Source organism: Ursus maritimus, unplaced genomic scaffold, assembly GCF_017311325.1.
Source record: "Ursus maritimus isolate PB19 unplaced genomic scaffold, ASM1731132v1 scaffold_26, whole genome shotgun sequence".
NCBI classification, from domain to species: Eukaryota; Metazoa; Chordata; class Mammalia; order Carnivora; family Ursidae; genus Ursus; species Ursus maritimus.
The window spans coordinates 2,846,155-2,870,097 of NW_024425119.1; the positions used below are offsets into that span (position 1 = coordinate 2,846,155).

The following is a 23,943-nucleotide window of genomic DNA, read 5'->3' on the forward strand; positions in this document are numbered from 1 at the left end:
CACCTATCTCAGTGTAAGATAAGGAATCTAGGTCTCCAGTACACCCAACTGCCTCACATGAATCACTTTTTTTTTTAAGTAGGCCCCACACCCAGCGTGGAGCCCAATGCAGGGCTTAACTCACAACCAAGACCTGAGCTGAAATTAAGAGTCGGATGCTTCACCAACTGAGCCACCCAGGTGCCCCTCACATGAATCATCTTTACTGTTATTTTTACATTGTACAAGTGCATAACATTTATTTTCCAATCTATAACTGTCTTCTTTTGTCTACCAATCAACTCTAAAAACAGAAAGCCAATAAATAGTTTAAAATATAACATAAACATTACTCACTGCAGAACCAGGTAGTAATAGAACTACAGAGAACATGTAATTCTGCCTGCTCCCTTCCTAGGATATACTAGAATTTATAAATACTTTCTTTACATGTTTTGTCTGTATTTCTTACTACACCATACACTCTATGAAAATAGGGTTTTAATACACATACACACCTTACTCATTAATGCATCATAGCATGCATTCAGTCACTATATGTTCATAAACAGATAGAGTTGTGGAAGGAAGGGGAGGGGAGAAAAGAAGTGGGAAGGTCAGGTCATCAAGAATGTGAAAGCCAATCTACTACGGACATTATGCACCTTTATAAAATATCCACTCACCAACATCAACATGAGACAGAGTTAAGGTGGAAGGAAATGAATCTATATATCTTATAAGCTCTACCAGTCCAGCAACTATCAACTAAAGGTTAAGTTAAAATAAGAAAGTAGTACCCTGTCTCTGTAATTTTATAATTTTTACAATAAACATGTATTGCTTTTAATAACCCATTCTCTTATTTTTAAAACACTTCTATATGTGGGGGGGGGCAGGTGAGATTTGGGGTTTTCGCTCTTATTAGTAAAGTTCCTTCTGGAAAACTTCAATTTTAACTCCTACCAGGAAAACTGTTTTTTGTATCTCTTAACCAGAATATACAGGTGGCCATACAGAAGTAGTAACTACGAGAATAATCTACTTCAAAGCCTCCAAAACGAACCAAAATGCTGACACAAACCTTCGAGGAAGGTGAAAGAGGCATAGTTTTGGAGGTCAATTCTTTGTGATCTAGGATTTTTCTTAACATCCGAAATCCTACTTTTCATATTTATTACCAAATCTCCACAAGGTCTTAAAATAAAACAACAAAACTTAGTTCAGACCTGGCCACTACTACATACTGACCCGCACAAAACTCGTCAACTAGGTTAGGAAAACCACAAAGAGAAGAACATCAGAAAATTCCAGCATCATTTTTCCCTAAAGGAAGAGCACTGGTACCGATACCTACATACATACTGAGGGAAAACACACCCCAGCGGGCCCCACCCCACAGATACCCATACACAGCCTCTCAGAATCCTGGAGTACACCCAGAAGCCTAAAAATAAAAAGGCTTCCACACACAATGATTATATGTCAGCCTTTAATTCTCACTCTTCCCACAAATAGCTACAAACATAACATGCAACTGCAAACAGTAGTCTCAACTCTTTACTCACATATTAGGATAACAGCTCTCTACAACCTGAATCTCCAAAGGAACACCAAATATTCATAAATCTTAAGGAAAGCAGAAAATCCTTCAACAGCAACATAGTAACCTACTTCAAATTAATTACAACTGCCATAGATGTGCTTTGAGATATTTGCAAGGTGAACTAGAAAATATATCACCCATTAGCTATTTAAAGCATTGTATATGAAACTGACTAAATCTCAAAATTACTAGTCCAACCTTCTGTGATGGGTTATACTCATGAGTAATTAGCATTTATTATCAGAAAATGAACTAAATATTTTAAACACTATATTTCAACATTTTTAAGATTCTGTTCATTTTGTTAGAATTATAAATGTCACTAGGGGCAAGAAGTACACTGCTATCTTATGCACTACCTGCAAAGGTTAACAGACCAAATTTTTAAATCCCATTCAAGTACAATTTGGCAGAATCTATCAAATCCATTTCAAGTGTGCATGCCCTCTGACCTAGAAATCTCACTTCTAAAATATCACAGGCTTAAGGATATATGTGCAAGGTTGTTCAATTTTTATATGATTTGTACAGTAAAAAGAGAGAAAACTTAAATTTCTGAGAGATTAAAAAATAATATCTACAAACTATAAAATAAAATGCTATTTAAAAAATTCCTTAAATCTATACCTGACAATCTCTATAAAGACATCTCTGATATGTTCTAAAGGAGAAAAGAAAGCAAGTTACAGAACAATTGCATAATACAATCCCATCAGTATACAAAAGGTTACACATATGTATGTTTGTATACATACAGAAATGATCTGGATAGTTAGAAGCTATTACTGAAAGGTCAGATGGAACCACTTTTTCTCTCGCATATATACTTCTTTTCTTTTTAATCCTTTAACAGTGAGCATGTATTACTTACACACACACACACACACACACACACACACACACACACACACACCTTCTCACTATAAACTAAAGGCTTATTAAGTAAGGACCTCAACCATTCAACACTATTATATGGTAATTAATGGGGTAGGCTCCTGGCTGATAAAGTCTCTGTGAGTAGTAGGTTAAACACACACACACACACACACCAGTTAAAGCAGATATCTCCGCTTCCATCCTCAGTATACAGCTTATCAGGTTTGCTAACACCGTGCATAGGGTTGTATGATCTTAATCTGATTCTGGTAGAAACCAAAAATTACAGAATTATGTGGCTACAGTGGCAATGTTTTGGTGACATTCCTACCAGAAAAAAGCCATTCTTCTTTATGGGAGGATGAGAAGGTGATTAACTCAGTTATAGTCAAGGTAATTGTGGTTTTTAGTAATTCTTATCAATCAGTTAATCAAGTTAATTGTAAGGTCTATCAAAGTTCTCACCATGACAAACATCTTGTCAGGCAGATACTTAAAAGCAAATACAAGGTTATTAATCATAGTTGTTCTCTACTTATAGAATGACCTGTGCCACTTAGTTCAAGAGAGTCCAGCTGGAGGCTGTATAGCCTTTCCCAACCACTCCAGTCCTCACTGATACCCTGATATCTTAAAATCCTAAATTATTAAGTTGCTTGAATCCCAGCTATATTACCTTTCATTTTACACATCTCATACTATACTATGATCAGTTCGGCAGAAAGAGAAACAAATCCTACCAGACTGATTAAACTGAACAAACACAGTGAGCAGATAGCTGCACGTGTTCACAAGCCATCATCCACAAATCTGAATTCCAAAAATCTCTGAAAACCAAAAACTTTTGTAACCTATTTGGTGGCAAAACCACATCTGAAGTGAAATACCTCTATACCTGATGAAGGAAATGGAAGATGCCCCTCAATCCTGCTTGGAAAGTTAAATACATATAGTATATGCATCATATCACCTTTCTAAAATCTGAGAATTTCTGAATTCTTGGCCCAAAAAATCTTGGACTTAGGCCTGTTGGAGAAGATTAAATATCCACATCATTGTCTGTCAAGACATTTGTAATCAGGGAAAGTTAAACAAGGAGCTTTTAACCCTACAGTATTTTATTTCTTAAGCTGGCTGGTGGGTACACAGGTAATTATACAATTCTATCCTTTTGCATGTCTGAAACATTTCACTAACTTTAAAAGTTTACCTGAAAAATTATAAGTACCCAATATTTGATTTTCATCCCTAAAATAATAAAAGCATTTGTATTCAAAGTATTTGCTTCCTTCCTTAAAATATGAGAGCATTTGGGAAGCTGCAAGTTTGACAATGGTTATGCTTAGGGTCTTAAAAACATTTGTATCTTTTGATACAATAGCTCCATACGCAGGAAGCCTATCTACTTAAATGATCTAAAATGTACATAATTCCATTACATTATGAATTATGATATACCAGCTTTATTATTATTCATTCATTTGGGAACTGTTTAAGTAAAATCTTTATGATTTAATATGCCACCTACATAAAATACATTTACAACTAATGTCTGACATAAAAAATATTTACAATATAGTACATGAAAATGGATATACATTTGATATATACAGTATACCCTATAGTTTGCAAATATCCACATAAGCAAAACAAAAAGAATGGGAGGAAATCTGTTTACTTTGTTCTTAGTAGTTGTCAAAATTTTCCAAGTGGGTATATAATACTTGTTAAAAAAGAAAAAAAGATTTAAAAGTTTTAAACAGAAACAAAAGGGAAAAGCCACTATAATTTAAGGTGAGCATTTCTTCCGTTTGAAACTGGTCTCAAAATCCTTCCCAACACACGAATATAATATCAAACCTATCTGCTGGCCCTAAGGGCATCATCATGACTTTTTTTCATTATTTGCAATAATACAGATGCAAGATGTCTAATATTATTTTAAACCTGAGTGAGTATACAGGAACTATTGTGAAGAAGACAGCCAAGATTTCTCAGCACATATGAAGTATTCATACAGGGTAAGCATTATAAAAATGTTTCTTTTCCAGTACACTCGAAAAATGGCACATTGCCAGATATAATGGGCAAGATGGGACTTAAGGAAAAGACTTGAAAAAAAGAATTTGCGGAGCCAGTAAAAATCATAATTCCTTTCTCTTTGAGAGTCCATTTGTCTCCTCTCTGTTACCATGGTTCTCTGAATAAATTCCACCGAGGATATTTTTTTAATCCTAATTCTTTACACAAAAATACACAAATGTATAATTATAGACTCTTAAATTCTACAGATTTAGCCTAAAGTACTACAAAATCATAAATTTAAGATTCAAGCAGAATTCAATGGTTCCTGGACTAACTAAAAAAGACTTAGACCACAATACATTTCAAAGTTCCAGAATTAAAACAGATTTTCTATTACAAAATCTGGTTATATGAAACTTTACAACAGAAATATGCTACACTGCATCTTTAAAAAAAAAAAACCTTTCATATCATATAAAGCATTTGACATAGTACGTGGATCATAATGAGCACACATCAGTATAAACAAGTATATTTCCTCTAGTTTTTTTTAAAGACTTTATTTATTTATTTATTTATTTGACACAGAGAGAGAGAGAGCTCACACAAGCAGGGAGAGCAACAGGCAGAGGGAAAGGGAGAAAGAAGCTCCCCACTGAGCAAAGAGCCCGACATGGGGCTCAATCCCAGACCCTGGGCTCATGACTTGAGCCGAAGGCAGATGCTTAACCTACTGAGCCACCCAGGCACCACAATTTCCTCTATTTTAAGATAAACATTCTTTCATAATTTAAAGTTTCTGAAACTGGGATTCAGCTTATATAAACATGTATGATTTTTTAAAAACAAATTATTAAGGGGTGCCTGAGTGGTGCAGTTGGTTGGGTATCTGACTTGGTTTCAACTCAGGTGGTGATCTTGGGGTTGTGGGATTGGGCCCCCCCATCAGGCTCTGTGCTCAGTGCAGAGTCTGCCTGAGTTTCTCTCTCTGTCTCCCTCTACCCCTCCCCTCCACCCATGATCTCGAGATCTTGCTCTCTCTCTCTCAAATGGATAAATCTTTAAAAAATAAAGAAATTATTAAATTGATGGTATAGTCCACAAGAAAGAAATGGAAACTTAGAAATGAGACATGGTATTATACATGATAAATACTCACCATGGATTCTTCCTATAACCCTTCCAGCAAACCTTTCAGGGAGAAAGATTTTATTATCCCATTTCCAGATGAGGAAACTAAGGCTTAGAAAGGCTCAGTAAATTGCCCATGATCACACATGTGACTCTAAAGTCAGACTCTTAACCACTACAATATGCTGCATACTCATCTACTATTTTAAATCATACCAGATGCATTTATAGTTTTTTTTAATGAAGCACAAAAAAAGTTAATATTGACTTGTCCTAAATCACAAATTTATCTCCCCGTTCCCCACAGTCTCTGCCATCTAGCTGTCTATTTCTACACCTCTTTCCTGAGCTCCAGACCTGAATTTCCACCTATTAAGTGAATGCACTTGGTTATTCCAGAGTGCACTGCCCAATATGGAGTCACTAGCCACATGTAGTTGTTGAGCACATAAAATGTTGGCTAGTGAAAATAAGGAACTGAATTTTTAATTTTATGTCACTGTAATTAAAAGTTGAATTTAGGGGTGCCTGGGCGGCTCAGTCAGTTAAGTGTCTGCCTTCAGCTCGGGTCATGATGCCAGGGTCCTGGGATGGAGCCGAGGCACCCCCCCCCATGTTGAGCCCCCTACAGAGTCTCCTGCTCAGCGAGGAGTCTGCTTTTACCCTCCCTCCTTCTCCTTCCCCACCCCTTGTGCTTGCTCTTTCAAGTAAATAAAATTTTTGAAAAAATAAAAGTTAAATTTAAAAACTGTTAATTCAGTTACTAGAAAATTTTTAAGCATGTTCGGAAAAAGTTGGGTATGTGAGGCCACTTTTTCAACTGCAAATTTTATCAAGTCTAAATGCAGATTAAGTATTTCTGGTTAAAAACTTAGCATGTGAATTAAGATATACTGTAAAAGGGGCACCTGACTGGCTCAGTCGAAGAGCATGCGGCTCTTGATCGGGGTTATGAGTTCAGGCCTCACGCTGGGTGTAGAGATTACTAAAAAAAAGTAAAATAAACAAATAAATGTATTTTAAAAACAAAAACAGATATGCTATTAAAAAACTATACAACTGATTTCAAAAACTTAGTATAAGAAAATAATGTAAAATTGCTCACTAATAGCATTTTAAGTATACGTTTTAACATGTTGAAAATGATGTTTTGGATGTATTGAGCTAAATAAAATGTTATAAAAAATTATAAGATCTAATAGCTTCTCTTTACTCTGTAACGTGAATACAATTTTAATTAATATGTGGCTCACATTATATTTCTATTGGACAGTACCTTCTAGAGGTTCCTGTTGCCCTCACCACAACAATCAATAGTTCAATGAATGGCATGACTATCCCTCTAGCTCAGTGCTCCAACACAACCATCTCTGATTACGGAAGTGTTCTAGATTTGATGATTACTGTTGCTGGTGGGGATGGTGACACTATGTGAGACTCACAAAGTCCCTTAAAATATTGTGAAGCCAGAATTCCTAGGAGACTTAGGCAAATACAACCTGTTATTCTGACCTTCCTCTGGGGAAAAGGTAGTGGGTAAAAAAACTGCAGACCAGTGCTGTACAACAGAACTTTCTGTGACATGAAAATGTTCTATATCTACACTTTCCAATACAGAGGCCACTAGTCCCATTTGGCTATTAAGCACGTGAAATATGGCTAGTACAACTGAAGGACTGAATTTTAAATCTTATTTTATTTAAATTATTTTAAATTTAAGTAGCCATATATGACTAGTGGCTACTAACTGGATAGCACTGTTCTACCTGCTCCATCTGAAAGTCTGTAAGTCACCTTAGTCTCCTCCCTCTCCATCAACTGTCCTTTCCCCCACAAAAACACATGTAAACACACACACACACACACTACACACACACACACACACACAGATTCTGAATTACCCAGTCCTCAGTTCTTTAAAGCTTTCAATTCTGTCTGCATCCCTATTTCCACTTCTACTACTTCGGTTTTCAGGCTTTGATGGATTAAGGCCACAGACTCCTAGCTGGCCTCCTCACTTAGCTTCCTCCTATCTACTCTTCATAAAATGTAAATATAAACATTTCCTTTATTCGTCTCCAAAGTCCTGCCATTGCCCCAAGGTAAAATTCCAGACTCCAACATGATTTACAAAGCCCTTCGTGATCCAAACCCAATCTCCAGACTCATCTTTCACCACTCCCTTCCACTCCACTTCTTGTCGTATCATTAACGCTTATCACACTCCACTAACACTGCCTGTTTACTTGTCTTCCTGCCCAGTCACTAGCATCCTGAGGGCAGAGACAATGTTTCAAATATTATATTGCTAAGACAGAACACAATATACAATCATAGTACACGAAAAAAGTACACTAGATTTTCCATAAATCTTTTTTCAATGAGGAAAGAAAGGGAAAAAAAAAGAAAAAGATATGTACTACGCTTGAACAACTATGAAAATAAAAATTTGGTAAAGTAGATATTTTTGTTATACTACTCTAAAGAATTTTAACATGAATTTATTAAGAATCAACCCACTTTGGGGCGCCTGGGTGGTTCAGTCGTTAAGCGTCTTCCTTCGGCTCAGGGCGTGATCCCGGCATTATGGGATCGAGCCCCGCATCAGGCTCCTCTGCTGGGAGCCTGCTTCTTCCTCTCCTACTCCCCCTGCTTGTGTTCCCTCTCTCTCTGGCTGTCTCAGTCAAATAAATAAATAAAATCTTTAAAAAAAAAAATCAACCCACTTCTGAATTTTTCAAGAAAATCTTGATTGATACTTTTAAAAATATACATATGTACTTGCTACGTAGAAATAAGTATTTATATACTTACCTACACTTGTGAATACAAACCTAAAGAATTTATATCCATTTTCCACTAACTTATTTTTTTAATTGAAGTATAATTAACCATCAGTGTTTTATTAGTTTCAGGTGTAAAACGTATTGATTCAACAATTCTATACATTACTCAGGGCTCACCATGATAAACATAGTCACCACCTGCCACCGAATGTTATTACAATATTATTGCCTATATTCCTTACCCTGTACTTATCATCTCCATGAATTATTTATCTTATAAGTGGAAGTTTTTACTTCTTAATTCCCATTATTTATTTCACCCATCCCCCCGCCCACCTCCCCTCTGGCAACTAGCAGTTTGTTCTCCCCCATTTAAATGTCTGTTTTCAGTTAACTTATTGTTAATAACAACCAGGGAAACAGATAAAAATTGCTGCTCTATTAAAATTAAAAAATACCAAGCCTTAAGCATAACCAAATTATTTCAAAATGGGTTCAGAAACTTGGCAATACTATAAAATTAACTACCAGCAGACCATTAGAAAAGTCACCAGAACAAACCAAATGAAATGGTTAACAACTCTACTTTCAACCATTCTTTCCACTTAATAACTTTCTACTTATTCAGGGGAGAAAAACATCAAGCAAAGGTTCGGCCTAAATTTAATACAGCAGTTTAGAAAAGGAATGCAAAACTAACTGAAATACTCAAAATTATCTGCCACTAATGAAAGTGAAGTCAATATTGGTAGAAAGGTCACCTGTGTGGCATCTGTAGGGATGTATCCTAAAAGATCTGAAGGGATGTACTCAAAAAGATGTAAAACATAGCTACTTCTTGTTTCATAAGAATTCTATGAGTCTCTTAGATCTCTAATAACTTACTGACCAATTTTAAGTTCAAATCAGTCTCTTCCTTGGGGTGCCTGGGTGGCTCAGTCGTTAAGCGTCTGCCTTTGGCTCGGGTCATGATCCCAGGGTCCTGGGATCGAGCCCCGCATCGGGCTCCCCGCTCAGCGGGAAGCCTGCTTCTCCCTCCCCCTCTGCTTGTGTTCCCTCTCTCGCTGTGTCTCTCTCTGTCAAATAAATAAAATCTTTTTTAAAATAATAATAATAATCAGTCTCTTCCTCGAAATGGTCAGCAACAGTAAATTCTATACATACAAGGACAAGATTATACATATACTTAAGGGAGAAAAAAGGCAAGCAGTCAGAGAAAAGAAAGTCTCTATCAATAGTTTTTTCTAAATAAGTGAAAGTTTATAAAGGAAAAAAAATGTTAAACTCTTTACCCAGTAGAAATTCTATTTCAAAAATCCATGTAATAAGCCACATTAAAAGGTTAAAAGAAAAATTCTGATTATCTCAATAGATATGAAAATGCCTCAGGCAGATTTTTAGCATTTATTAATGATTAAAAACCTTACATTAGGATAAGAAAGAAACTTTCTTAATCAAATAAAGGACATGTGCAAAAGCAAATAACAAGTATCTGTAGAGGAACAGCTCTGCTGTTCCATATTTGGCAACTTGTAGCTTACTTGAGTCTTGGCAGAACGCCTTGTGATCCCCCCAGAACAGTAAAGGATGGAAGGCCCATAAGGAGCTGCTACTAGGCCATCTCCCATCACTCTTCTATCTCCCTTGGAGGATGACATGAGACAGTTTCTCATCACTGTCTAGATTCTGATGAGACAAGTGACTTTTAGCCTGCCCATCTCAGAACAGAGCTATAGACCACAAAACTGTTTTGTGGCAAATTTGAATGGGCTCTTCAATCAGTAGGGTGCCCCACTGTAGTCACTGGCAAGGCTTTTGTTCTGATGTTGACTCTTTTGATGTGTGGAACAAGGGTCACAGGGAGCTGGCACCTTTGGCTTATTGACCTTTCTACTGCCTACATAAGTGATAACCTGTTTAAGTCTAAAGGGTTCATTGTATCTATACCAGTCGAATCAGTCAAGCCTTGTCTTGCCTTATGTGTGTATGCTTGACAATATCATACTTAATAGTGAAAAGTTAAACAATTTCCCTTTAAGATGGGAAAGTAACAAGGATCTCTCCTATCACCACTCCACTTGACAACATGCTACAGACCCTAGCCAAAAGTAAGACAAGAAAAAGGTATAAGAACTGCAAAGAAAGACACAAAACAGTAATTATTCACAAATGATATGATTATATAACTGGGAAATCCAAAAGAAATCTACAGATAAAATTATTAGAATTCATCAGATTTGGTCAAAACCTGGTAAAACAGAGCCAATATTCAAATGCAATTTTATTCCATATGTCAACAACAAATACAATATAAAATTTATTTTAAAATCTTATTTAGGGGCGCCTGGGTGGCTCAGTTAAGCATCTGCCTTCAGCTCAGGTCATGATCCCAAGGTCCTGGGATCGAGCCCCACATCAGGCTCCCTGCTCTGTTGGGGGGGGGGGGACCTGCTTCTCCCTCTCCCTCTGCCTACCACTACCCCTACTTGTGAGCACTCTCTCTCTGTCAAATAAATAAATAAAATCTTTTTTAAAAATCCATTTATAGGGGCGCCTGGGTGACTCAGTTGGTTAAGCATTTGCCTTTGGCTCAGATTATGATCCTGGGGTCCTGGGATGGAGCCTCAAGCTGGGCTCTCTGCTCAGTGGGGGTCTGCCTGTTCCTCTCCCTCTGCCCCTACCCTCCTGATGCATGCATGTGCTCTCTCACTCTCTCTCAAATAAAATGTTTAAAAAATAAATAAAATAAAATCCCATTTATAATACTATCAGAAACCTAAGATTAATCTACAAAAGATGTGTAAGAATACTGCAGAGAAAACTATAAAACATTACTGAGATGTGAAAAACAAATAAATAAAAATACCATATTCAATGATTCAAAGACTCCACAATATGAGGAAATAATTCTACCCAAATTAATCTATAAATGCAATGTAATTTCAATCAGGACACCAACGTTTCTTTCCCTTTCTTTCTTTATCATCAACATTTCTTTTTAACTTGACAAACTGATTCTAAAATTTATATGGAAATACAACAGGCCAAGAATGACAAAACATTTTTTTTAAAAACAGCTTTATTAAGTCAAAACTTACATACCGTAACACTCATCCATTTTAAGTATCTAGTTTGATGAGTTTTAGTAAATTTATGTAGTTCTGCAACCATCACCACAATCATTTTACATTTTTATCACCTCAGTAAGTTCCCTTATGCACACCTGTAGCTAAATCTTCACTCCAATCCCCAGCCTCAGCAATACAGACTTTTCTAGAAATTGCATGTAAATAAAATCATAAACTGGAAGTTTTTTCACTCAGCAAAACATTTTTTGAGGATCATTTATTTTGTTAAATTAATAGTTTGTTCCTTTTCACTGCTCAGTAGTATTCCATTATAGGAATACACTGTATTTTATCAACTTACCAGCTGATGGACGTGTGGACTATTTCCAGTTTTTGCTATTACGAATAAGGCTTTTATGAATATGTGCACACAAGTGTTTGTGTGGATATATGTTTTCATTTCCCTTGGGTACATACCTAAGAGTTGAACGGTTGATGATCTACAGTTAATGTGTGTTCAACTTCAGAACCTACCAAACTGTTTTCCAAAATGCCAATGGTATTTAACACACCCACCAACAATGCACAAAAATCCCAGTTTCTCTACATCCCTGCTACCACTTGGTACTTCAATTTTTTTCTTTTAGTGCGTATGCAGTAGTAACACACTGTAATTTTAATTTGCATTTCCCTAATGATAATCAGTATCTTTTTCAAGTGCTTACCATCAGATTTTCATTGATGAAGTGTCTATTCAAATCTTTTGCTCATTTGGGGAGAGTTGTTTGTCTTATTATTTAGTTATAAGAGTTCCTTAGATATTCTGGATGCAAGTCCTTTATCAGATATAGTATTTGCAAATATTTTCTCCCATTCCATGGTTTGTCTTTTTTCTCAGTGGGTTCTTTTGAAAAGCAAAACTTTTTAATTTTGATAACAGCCAATTTATCGATATTTTTCTGAGTCATGCTTTTGGTGTTACAGCTGAGAAATCCTCCCCTAACCCAAGGTCTCAAAGATTTTCTCCTATGAAGTAAGGTTTGAGTTTCCTTTTTTTTTTTTCCCCCTGGCATGTTGATATCCAATTGTTATAGTACCTTCTGTTAAAAAGACTATCCTTTCATCCATTGAATTACCTCGGTACCTTTACTGAAAATCAATTAATCATAAATATGTGGGCTCATTTCTGGACTCTCTATTCTGTTCCACTGTTGCATATGGCTATTCCTATGCTGATATCACAATGTCTTGATTACTGACCATGACAGTCACCAGCAGACATTCAATGTGAAGAAGACATTCTTGGGGGTGCCCGGCTGGCTCAGTCAGTTGAGTACGCAACTCTTGATCTCAGGGTCATGAGTTCAAGACCCTCATTTAGCCTACAACTTACTTTGAAAAAAAAAGAAGAAAATGACATTCTTGAAAAATAGAACAACAAGGTGGGAGCACTTACTCTACCAGGTATTCAGACTTACTATAAAGCTACAGTAACTAAAACAGTCTAGCACTGGACCAAGATAGGAAAGCCAGCAGAACAGAATACAGAGCCTTAATTTATTATAGAGCAGTTTTTTGTTTTGGTTTGGGTTTAATTTCATTTATTTGAGAGAGAGAGAGAAAACAAAAAGCACACAAGTTGGGCAGGGGGGAGGAGGGGGAGAATCCCAAGCAGACCCCATGCTGAGCGCAGAGCTCCATCCCAGGACCCTCAGATCATGACCTAAGCCAAAACCAACAGTCCAACCATCAGATGCTTAACTGACTGAGCAAGCCAGGAGCCCCTACAAAGCAATTTTGAAAAGGAAAGAACTGTCAATAAATGGTGCTGAGAAAATCAGCTAACCATACAGGAAAAAAATAAAACCACAACTCCTACCTCACAGCATACACAATAGTGCTATATAAGAAAGGTTTAACACTGACACTTCCAGAAAATAGTAAAAAAAAATAATAACTTCATGACCTTAGGGTAGGGAATGATTCCTAATCTAGACATAAAAAGCACCAACCATAGGGGCGCCTGGGTGGCACAGCGGTTAAGCGTCTGCCTTCGGCTCAGGGCATGATCCCAGCGATCCGGGATCGAGCCCCACATCAGGCTCTTCTGCTATGAGCCTGCTTCTTCCTCTCCCACTCCCCCTGCTTGTGTTCCCTCTCTCGCTGGCTGTCTCTATCTCTGTCGAATAAATAAATAAAATCTTTAAAAAAAAAAAAAAAAGCACCAACCATAAAGGAAAATATTAACTGGACTACACTGAAATTAAGAATCTTGTTCTTCAAGGGTCGCCTGGGTGGCTCAGTCAATTAAGCATCTGCCTTGAGCTCAGGTCATGATCCTGGGGTCCTGGGATTGAGGCTTGTGTCAGGTTCCCTGCTCAGTGGGGAGTCTGCTTCTCCCTCTTCCTCTGCCCCTCCCCCCAGCTCGTGCTCTCTCACTCACTCTCTCAAATACATACATAAAATCTTTTAAAAAAAAAATCTTGTTTTTCAAAAGACACCATTAAGAGAGCAAAATACCAAGCGACAGATTAGAGCGGAATATTTGCAATACAAATAACTGACAAAGGGCTCATACCCAAAATATGTAACTCCTATAAATTAATTAGAACAGAAAAAATAAACAGAAAATTGAGCAAAATATTTGAATAAGCACTTCACAAAAGGTTTTCAAATGACCAAAAGACAAAATTATTCAACTTCACTAGTAAGCAGTGAAATGCAATTTATACCAGGAGGTATCACCATAAATCTACCAGAATGACTGAAATCAATAACACTGGAGCAATACCAAATACTGGCAAAGACAGAGCACAAAAGGAACTCTCAAATATTGCTTCGGGGCATGTAAGTTTGTACAACCACACAGGAATACTGTCTGGCAATTATCTACTAAAATTCCACTTACACATACTCTATGAACCAGAATTTTCACTCCAGGCTTTTACAGTCATCAGAAATGTATGCACCATAAGACCTGTACAAGAATGCCCATGCTGGCGTAAATTCATAATGACCCAAAATTGGAAACAACCTAAATATTCATCATTGATATAGGAATAAATTGTGGTGTATTTATGCAATGGAAGACTATTTAGCAATGAAAATGAACAAACTACAGCTACACACAACAAATCTAAATCTCACAAAATGTTGAGTCAAAGCAACCAAGCATAAAATATATATAATATGACCCCATGTATATAAAATTGAAAAACAGGCAAAACTAAAAAATATAGGTTTATATAAAAATAGAGGTTTATATAAAGAAAAGCAAAAAATGATTCCCATAAAAGTCAAGACAGTAGTAACCTTTATGTGATTGGGAAGACGCAAAGAAAGTTTCTAGAATGCTGGCAAGATGTTAGTGTTTGACCTAGATGATGGTTATACAAGTGTTTGTTTCATAAGTTAAGCTATACATTTGTTTTATATACTTTCCTGTATGCGTGTTACATTCAATAAGGGCTTCAAGGAGAAATTAATTCCTCCACTTAATAAACTATACTACTATAATAAAATTATGTTTAAGGTCCAAACTTCTTGAAATATTTTCACAATTTCAGAGATATTTAGCTGAAGTTCAGACAATTTTTTTCCAGCTACCTAATTTCTATACAAAGGACTTTCAGACAAAAAAGTAAAACAATAAAATAAGGGAAAATGTAAATAATAAATACACATAAAGGACTGTCTGATGAAAACCACTGTCTATTCATCACACAGCACACCATAATAAAGAAAATTAAAAGGAATACAAAGTTTAGTTTCATTCTTGGTGAACCACTAAAAATGAGAGTTCATATGGACTTTGGGTGAAAATGATGTGTCAAGGCTCAACTGTAATAAATGTACCGCTCTGGTGGGAGATGATAATGGAGAAACTTCTGCATGTGTGGGGCCGGAGTGGGGATCTATGGGAAATCTCTGTACCTTCCACTCAATTTTGCTGTGCACCTAAAACTGCCCTAAAAAATAGGTGGTTTTTTTTTAATGCATTCAAAAGTTGCTACATCTATAAACCACAGCTCAATAATGTGTCTCCTAATCAAAAGTCTTCACTAGTTGCCAACACAGTAACTCAAAATTGGAAGGAAACTTAAAAGTCACCTAGCAAACATTCATTCAATGCTTGGAATCTGACAGGGGATGCACTATCTCATAAAAACATTTACACCATCACTGGACAGCAATGACTTTTACAAAATCAATAAGAACAACAAAATGGAAGATGGAGAAATGAAAGAAATCAAGAATACCACACATATCTCTAGCTTGAGCAACTGGAAGTGTCATTTAATTAAGGAAAGCCAGAGAAGAGCAGGAATAATACATTTAGTTTTGGATGTGCTGAGTTTAAGGGGCATCCAAATGGAAATAATGGGTAACAGTGGTCCTTACACTCAGCAAAGAGGTAAAAGCTGAAGTCAGAAAAATGAATACTCAGCATGTAGATGAAAAATGAAACAGGAGATGAGATCACTCATAGAAATTCACACATTTAATGAACGGCTAGAGAAGGATTCAACAAAGGTGACAGAAAGAGAGCCCAAAAACCAGGAAGAAATACAGAAGCATGATATAAAGACAGTGAAAGAAATGACTGTTACAAAGGAAGGAGAAATCAACTGTATCAAATGCTGCTGTGGTAGGCAATCTTGACAATGGCTTTAAATGATCTTTGCCTCCTAGTATTCATGCTTTTGTGGAACCCCCTCGTGCATGTGTTGGACCTTAGAGATTCCACTCTAAAGAAAGAATAGAGCAAGTGAGAGATGGCACTTCCAAGAATAGGTTGCAAAAAATTCTGGTTAATATCTTCCCTACTCCTCCAGAGCTCTCAATCTAGAAGCAAGGTGCCATGTTGCAAGTACTCGTATGCAGAGACCCAAATGGCAAGGAGACTGATTTCTCCAGCAAACAACCAACAAGGACCTCAGGCCTGCCAACAGCCACATGCTTGAGCTTGGAAACAGACCCTCCCCCAGTGGAGCTTTGAGATGACTGCAGTCCTAGTCAACATTTGATTGCAGCCTTATGAGTGACCCTGAATCAGACATACCACACCCAGATGCCTGACCCACAGAAACTGTGAAACAATAAATGTTTGTTGTTTTAAGTTGGGGGTAATTTGTTGCATAGCAATGGACAACTAGTACAGCTAAGAGGTTAAATAAGCGGATAGAAAAATAGCCATTGGCTTTAAACATGTTAGTAACCCAGCAAAACAGTTTTAATGAAATTATGAAGACAAAAACAATAGGTTGAGTAGAGAATCACAGGCAAAGAAATGGAGACATATAATAAATGTAGACAAGTCTTTCAAAAATTATGGCTGTAAAGCAGACAGCAACTTAGATAAAGTATGAAGGTGGGAAAAGACTTTTTTTGTTAAGATGGGAGGGACGTTTTAAAGCTTAAATGATGGGGCGTGCCTGGCCAGCTCAGTCTGAAGAACACGCGACTCTTGATCTCCAAGTCATGAGTTCAAGCCCCATGTTGGGTGCAGAGATTACATACATACATACATATATACATACGTTTTAAAAATAAATAAAGTTTAAGTGATGAGGAGTGTCTGGCTGGCTCAATCAGTAGTGGAGCCTATTTAAAAAAAATAATTAATAAATAAATAATAAAGTTTAAGTGATGATAAGAAGCCTGTAGAGTGGAAAAATACTCTCAAGGAACTCTGTTCCATTATGAAGAAACTCTTCTTTTTTTTTTTTTAAGATTTTATTTATTTATTTGACAGAGAGAGAGACAGTGAGAGAGGGAACACAAGCAGGGGGAGTGGGAAAGAGAGAAGTAGGATTCCCACTGAGCAGGGAGTCCGATGTGGGGCTCGATCCCACGATTCTAGGGTCATGACCTGAGCCAAAGGCAGATGCTTAACGACTGAGCCACACAGGAGCCCCTGAAGAAACTCTTCTGAAAGTTTTCACTGCCTCTCTCTGCCTTAACTGAAAACTGATTTTCCCTGGACACTCTTCCCAAGCAGCCCTTTCAAGTGGAGGTTATTAAGTCTCTCACACTCCACACCCAATGTTGGCAAATCAGATTGGTACCCTTTTTTCTTCCCATGCCACCTCCAGACCATGTAAAATCCTGAACCCCCATGTAAAATCTTTGTTACTCTGATTCTCATGCTTTTCAGCAACACAGTCTTCTACCTCTGCCTTTTCACTATAGCTAATGACTACCTGGACATCCTCCACTCAGTGAGGAGATGCTGGCAACTACACTGCCACTGTCTTTTATACCACCACTCCTGGGTTATTTCAATACACACATGGATGAGTCATCTAATACCAGCTCCTCAAACCTATCATCCTCAGTAAGCAACTCTATTCTCTGGGTATATCCATTCACAGCCAGTTGGGAAGTCACTTAATTGTCTTATCGTCCATTCATTCATCAAATATTTAACAAGTATCTACTATTTGTTCAGTAGAGAACACATGACAGTCCCTGTTCTCATAAAATATCTCATATTTTCCACAAAGACAGCATGAAAAGATCTAGGTGAAGCCTAGATTCTTTACAACTACTACATTTCCTTATCAGTTTAGGAACCATGTCAACTCTAGGAAACTGAAATTATTATCTGAAGTGACCTCATGAATCCATGCTGTATCTCGATGATCACTGTATACCTTAACAAGGCTTCTAAAACTAACTTTTTGGTTTGTTTGTTTTTTTCTTTTAAGATTTTATTTCTTCGAGGGGCACCTGGGTGGCTCAGTCCTTAAGCGTCTGCTTTCGGCTCAGGGCGTGATCCCGGCGTTCTGGGATCGAGCCCCACATCAGGCTCCTCTGCTGGGAACCTGCTTCTTCCACTCCCACTCCCCTTACTTGTGTTCCCTCTCTCACTAGCTGTCTCTATCTCTGTCAAATAAATAAATAAAATCTTTAAAAAAAAAAAAAAGATTTTATTTCTTCGAGAGAGAGAGCACAGGGGTCGGGGGGAATCTCAAGCAGACTCTGAGCTCAGCTCAGAGCCCTACATAGGGCTCCATCCCATGACCCCAAGATCATGACCTGAGCTGAAATCATGAGTCGGATGTTTAACCAACTGAGCCCCCCAGGCACCGCCTAAAACTATCTTTTAAATAATGTATGCCAAAATACTGCCAGAGTTCAGTATCAGATTCATCAATCTATAAACATATTGCTGTGCTCCCCAAACACTAATCACTAGTTACAGTGGCTATTTCAATTAATTTTAACAAAATTAACAATTTTAATTATTTCTCAACAATTATACTAGCCACATTTGAAGTGTTCAGTAGGCACATGAGACTAGTAGCTACTGTATCGAATAGTATATAAAACATCTCTAACATCACAGAAAGTTCTACTGGACAGTGCCAGCCTAAAGTTTTTAGCATTCACTTCATTCCTCCCTGAAAAAATGTCAAAAAGACAAGTATCATCTTCCATTCTCCTGAGAACTCCCTGGGTTTCCACAATATCCTAAAGGAATTCCACACATCAGGCATCATTACCACCATCACCACACCCCATCATCACCATCAGGGTGTTGATTTTTACTGGGTACTTACTATATTCCAAGCACTTTATTAAAAGCTTTGTGAGTATCATTTCATTTATTCTTCACAACAATCACATGAAGTAGGACTATTTTTTCCATTTTATGGATGAGAAAATTAACTAAGTTTTAGACAGTAAAGTAATTCACCCAAAGTTATACAGCTACAAAGTGACAGCAATATATAGAGTTTAAGCAAATAAACAATATAATGATTTGCCTTTTTAAGACGACACACTATTTAACATAAAAGAGGGGTGATACCAACACCTCACACTAACACTCAACATTCCAGCAGACCAAACTATTTTCAGATCACTCAATTTGACCTACAGCTTTCTGGACCTTGGGCTCTGCAAATCCTGTTCCCTCTACTTGCATCCTTTTCATTTAGCCAAATCCCACTTATCTTTAAGATCTCATCTCAGATCTTCCAACAGTCCAGTTTAGGAATCCATCCTATGTGCTGATACAGAACCCTACTGAAGTACAGCAGCCCACAAACTCCTATTAATTTTTCCTCTTCTCTCATTAGAATAAAACTCCTTAAGAAAAAGGGACCCTGTCCATTATTCACCATGGAGTCCATCTGGCCTAGCCCAGGACTTAGATCACAAAAGGTACTCAATAAATATGTGATAAAGGAATGAATAATGAAGACACTTAGTAATCAAATCATTTCACAAGCATGTACTCAACCAAACAAAATGTTATCTAAGTTGACTTTTACACAAACCTATGCTTCTATTCAATCTTCTTCTATTCAAAAGTACACACTAAATGGCTTAATTACCATTTAGTTGATAAGCATTTCACAAACATTTTTTCCCATATAATATACAAAAGAAAACTTAAAATTTAAAGGTCAGGAAAGTAACTGCTAATGGGTTTAGGACTTCTCTTGAGAGTGAAGAAAATGTTCTAAAATTGATTGTGGTGATAGTTACACACACCAAAAAAACTGAACTATACACTTTAAATGAGTGAATTGTATGAATTATTTCTCAATAAAGCTATTATAAAATAAAAACAAAAGGCCTGCATGTAGCTAGACTTAAATTATGAAAACAAATACTAAGCCTGCAAAAAAAGAAAAAAAAAAACGTAGAAGACAAAATATCTGTTATATTTATGCAATTTTAAAATAGCTAAACCAGGAACGCCTGGGTGTCTCATCGGTTAAGCGTCTGGCCCAGCTTGGGTTGTGATCCCAGGCTCCTGGGATCAAGTCCCGAGTCAGGCTCCTTTCTCCGTGGGGAGCCTGCTTCTCCCTCTGGCCCTCTCCCCTACTTGTGCACGCGCTCACTCTCTCTCTCTGACAAATAAATAAAATCTCTTAAAAAATAAGTAAATAAATAAAATAAAATAGCTAAACTGTATTACTGCACAAATTTCACTGGCTAAGGAAAACAAGAACTTGGAAACAGTGACTGCCTTCAGGAACAAAGTGATGGGATAGGAGACTTTTCCCTATGTACTCCTGCATACCTTCTGATTTGGTACATATATTACCTATTTTTTAAATGAGCATAATGGTTATTAATATATTTAAAAATAACAAAATTAATAAGAAAAATGTCTTGTCTGTCCTTAGTATAAGTATACACTCACAGACTGCCTATTTTGTTCTGAAAAGAATAAAAACTGAAATATATGTTTTTAAAAAATCAATTCAGGGAAGTGAAAAAGTGACGAATTCTTACATCTATTTCATCTCATACTAAAAAGCATTTACTCATATTTCTGCTATTAGACATTATAATCCTGCAAAATTCTCCCTTACCCAACACTCTGACACATCTTTAAACAATGACACATTTGATCATTCCCTCCTTGAAAACGTCCTTTCCTTCACTGCTAGTACATCACACTCTCCTGGTTTTCCTAACCCAATGACCTTTTATCAATGACCTTTTATCTCCTTTGCCAGGTTTCTCTTCATCTCCCCAAAAAAGTCTCTGGAAGGTAAGTTCCATGAAGGCAGGGATTTTTGTCAGTTTGTTCACTACTGTATCCCCAATGGCTAAAAAAAAAAAAAAAAAAAAGTACCCAGAACCATACTCAATAAATAACCACTGAATGAATCAGTGCTCCAAGGCTCAGATGTTGAAGAACTATAGAAATAAATTATATTCTATATAACCTGTACGCTAATTTACTTCATTACATTTGTCTGAAAATTGATAATGAATGTAGTGATCATTATTTAGTTAACCAATATACTTCATTCCCTGGTCGTATTCCACTGATGTTCTGATATGGAATGTGTATACTGCACATTTAACAGCTCTTCTACTACTTCTAAAAGCACAAACTTAGAGCAGAAGAAGAGCAGTTGTTGCTATAAGAACCTTCACTTTTATCTTACTTCTAGTACTAATGTTGAATTAACAGACTGACACACTTACCTGACTTTAGTAATGGGGGGGAGGGAGTCTCAGTAAATTCAACAAGAACATCACAGTAATGACTAGCAAGTGATATTTCTTGAAAAATAAAATGTATTTTTTTCAGGCATAACAAATTTTAAAGAGAAACAGACCACTTCTACCTTACACTTTCCCCCAAATCCCATGATTTCATTCCCACAAAGAATCACACCCCACTGTCAGCCATGCAAATGTAATTTTAGCAATATACATACAAAGTTTCACCTGATATCTTAGTTCACATTTGTCCTCATTCGTGCCCAATTAAATCAAACTATAATTTGAAAGCCAAAACTAGATGTGGGGGCGCCTGGGTGGCTCAGTCGTTAAGCGTCTGCCTTCGGCTCCGGGCGTGATCCTGGCATTCTGGGATCGAGCCCCACATCAGGCTCCTCTGCTGGGAGCCTGCTTCTTCCTCTCCCACTCCTCCTGCTTGTGTTCCCTCTCTCGCTGCCTGTCTCTGTCAAATACATAAATAAAATCTCAAAAAAAAAAACTAGATGTGAATTTTAATTTTTCCTTCTAAGTAACTAATCTAAAATCAAAAGTATTCATTTGCCAACTTCTAATCTGATCTGTTTGAATACATTTAATTGAATCTTTTAGAATCACAAATTGGACACACCCTTTCTCACTTAATAGCTACTGTATCATCTGTTGCCAGTAAGTCTCTTCAAGCAGAAGTATTTTCTAGAATAGTCTGCCCATTAATTAGGCATGTTTAAAAAAGGCGATGATCTGCAACTACTGACACTCACATCTGTATATTTCTCTCTTGGGTTGCAGGAAAGCACTTCCCTGGCTATGTTCCCAAATAAATTGAGTAAGCCTTGGGAAAGTCACTGCTTAAATTCCATTTCATGACGGTTTCTCTTCCTCCACAAATGAATTATTGAGAGTCATGCCTACTTCCATCCATTACATAATACATGTCCATCACAAGACCTGTTTTCTGAGCAAGAAACAGCTTAAGTGACACTGATAGATAAGGTCAGTGAATACTGTCATCTAACAGGGAGTAGGAATCCATAAAAGATTCTGATTTAATGTATAAAGTTGTGAAACACTGATGCGAACAACACTGAACATTGTTTACTCTTAGTAACATGTATCTCCCTATGAAGTGAGATACGTGCCCCCAAAATGTTATTAAAGAGCATTTTAAAAGCACCTGACTCCAAGAACATTTCTCAGAAATTGAGGTACCTACCGGAAAAAAAAAATTTATTTCACTTCATTTTTAAAGTGTCTAATAACATTGGCAATTGAGAAATAAAAATAATTCCCAATACCTTTTTTGAACACAAAATGTCTAAATGTCAAGGTCTGTTGAAAAATGAGCTGTAAAAGACCACCGTGCTTTAAAACAGTTAGGCATTTTTCATATAATGAGCTCCAACAGAACTGTTCAAATTACCCATCCAAAGCAGTCGACCACAACCACATGCAACTATTACTCAGAAACGTGTCTTCCAAAGCAACCACCTGATTTTCAGGCCTTCTCTTAAGGGAACAGGATAAAGCTTGTGAGATGATATAAAGAGATCTTTTAGGCACAGAAAAAGACTGCAAGATAACACCTTTAAGGAACTAGGTGTAATGGGACCTATTCCCTTATGCTGCTGCCAGAATGAAGTTGTCTTAATCCAAGATCTCACTCTTCTTGAGGGTGTAAAACTTTAAACCCAGCCACCCTCACAATGTACCCACCTGCGCCAAAAGCAGACGGATTCTCTTCCCTCCCGACTCACACCGCCAGGAGGAAAAATAATAATAACCAAACCCTAAAGTAGAAATGTGAGACCTAGTGCAATAGCTTCTCCAACTGCCTCAAAGGCAACATCCACAGCTCATCTTCCTTTTGAAATACAACCCTTCATCTCTTATCTTACTATTTCACAGAAGAAAAAAAATCGTCATCTGTTTCAGCATTTTACAGTCGCCTAAACACACAGATCCACCCTGACCGCACCCCAACCTCCTCATGGTTCCCCAATTTCTCCATCTCGCCACTACCTCGCCCGCAACATCATGCCTCAAACCCTCCGCTCTCGAAGCGCCCAGAACCCCTATCTCCCATCTCCCACCTCGGGCTCCCCACATTTATTGCCTCAGCTCCCGCCCAATCCTAGAGCTCGGTGGGGTGGAGCCCCCGGGGGGCTGGGGTGGGGTGGGGTGGGGTCCGCCCCTCCCCGGACTTTCCCATCCCCCGCCCCGGTAGGGAGAGGAGGGGGAGGGGGTCCTGAAGCCTCACCTACAGCTCCGCCCCTCCCCGGGGGCGCGCTGCCCAACCCTAGCCAGGGCCGTGAGGAAGAAGCAGGCTAAGAAAAGGCAAAAAAAGCCTCTGCGCCAGCGGCAGGCGGGAAGCTCTCGGTCCCGCCCGACTTCCGAGCTGCCGCCACGGCGGCCGTCTCACCCTCCTCAGGGCTGCTGCTGTTGCTGCCGCTGCCGCCCAGGCGCCGCCACCACCGCCGCCGCCGCCGCCGCCGCC

General features: G+C 37.7%; 1 protein-coding gene across 4 annotated transcripts in view; it reads right to left on the minus strand.

Moving 5' to 3' along the window:
* ERC1 (ELKS/RAB6-interacting/CAST family member 1) overlaps window positions 1-23,937 on the minus strand; it is a 555,538-nt gene extending 531,601 nt beyond the window's left edge. For 3 of the 4 annotated variants that reach the window (XM_040642009.1, XM_040642008.1, XM_040642006.1), the window contains exon 1: window positions 23,707-23,937. The gene's annotated coding sequence lies outside the window, so the exon portion shown is untranslated. The remainder of the gene's footprint in view (window positions 1-23,706) is intronic. The other variant, XM_040642007.1, reaches the window with a different exon arrangement.
* Window positions 23,938-23,943: the final 6 nt, after the last annotated feature.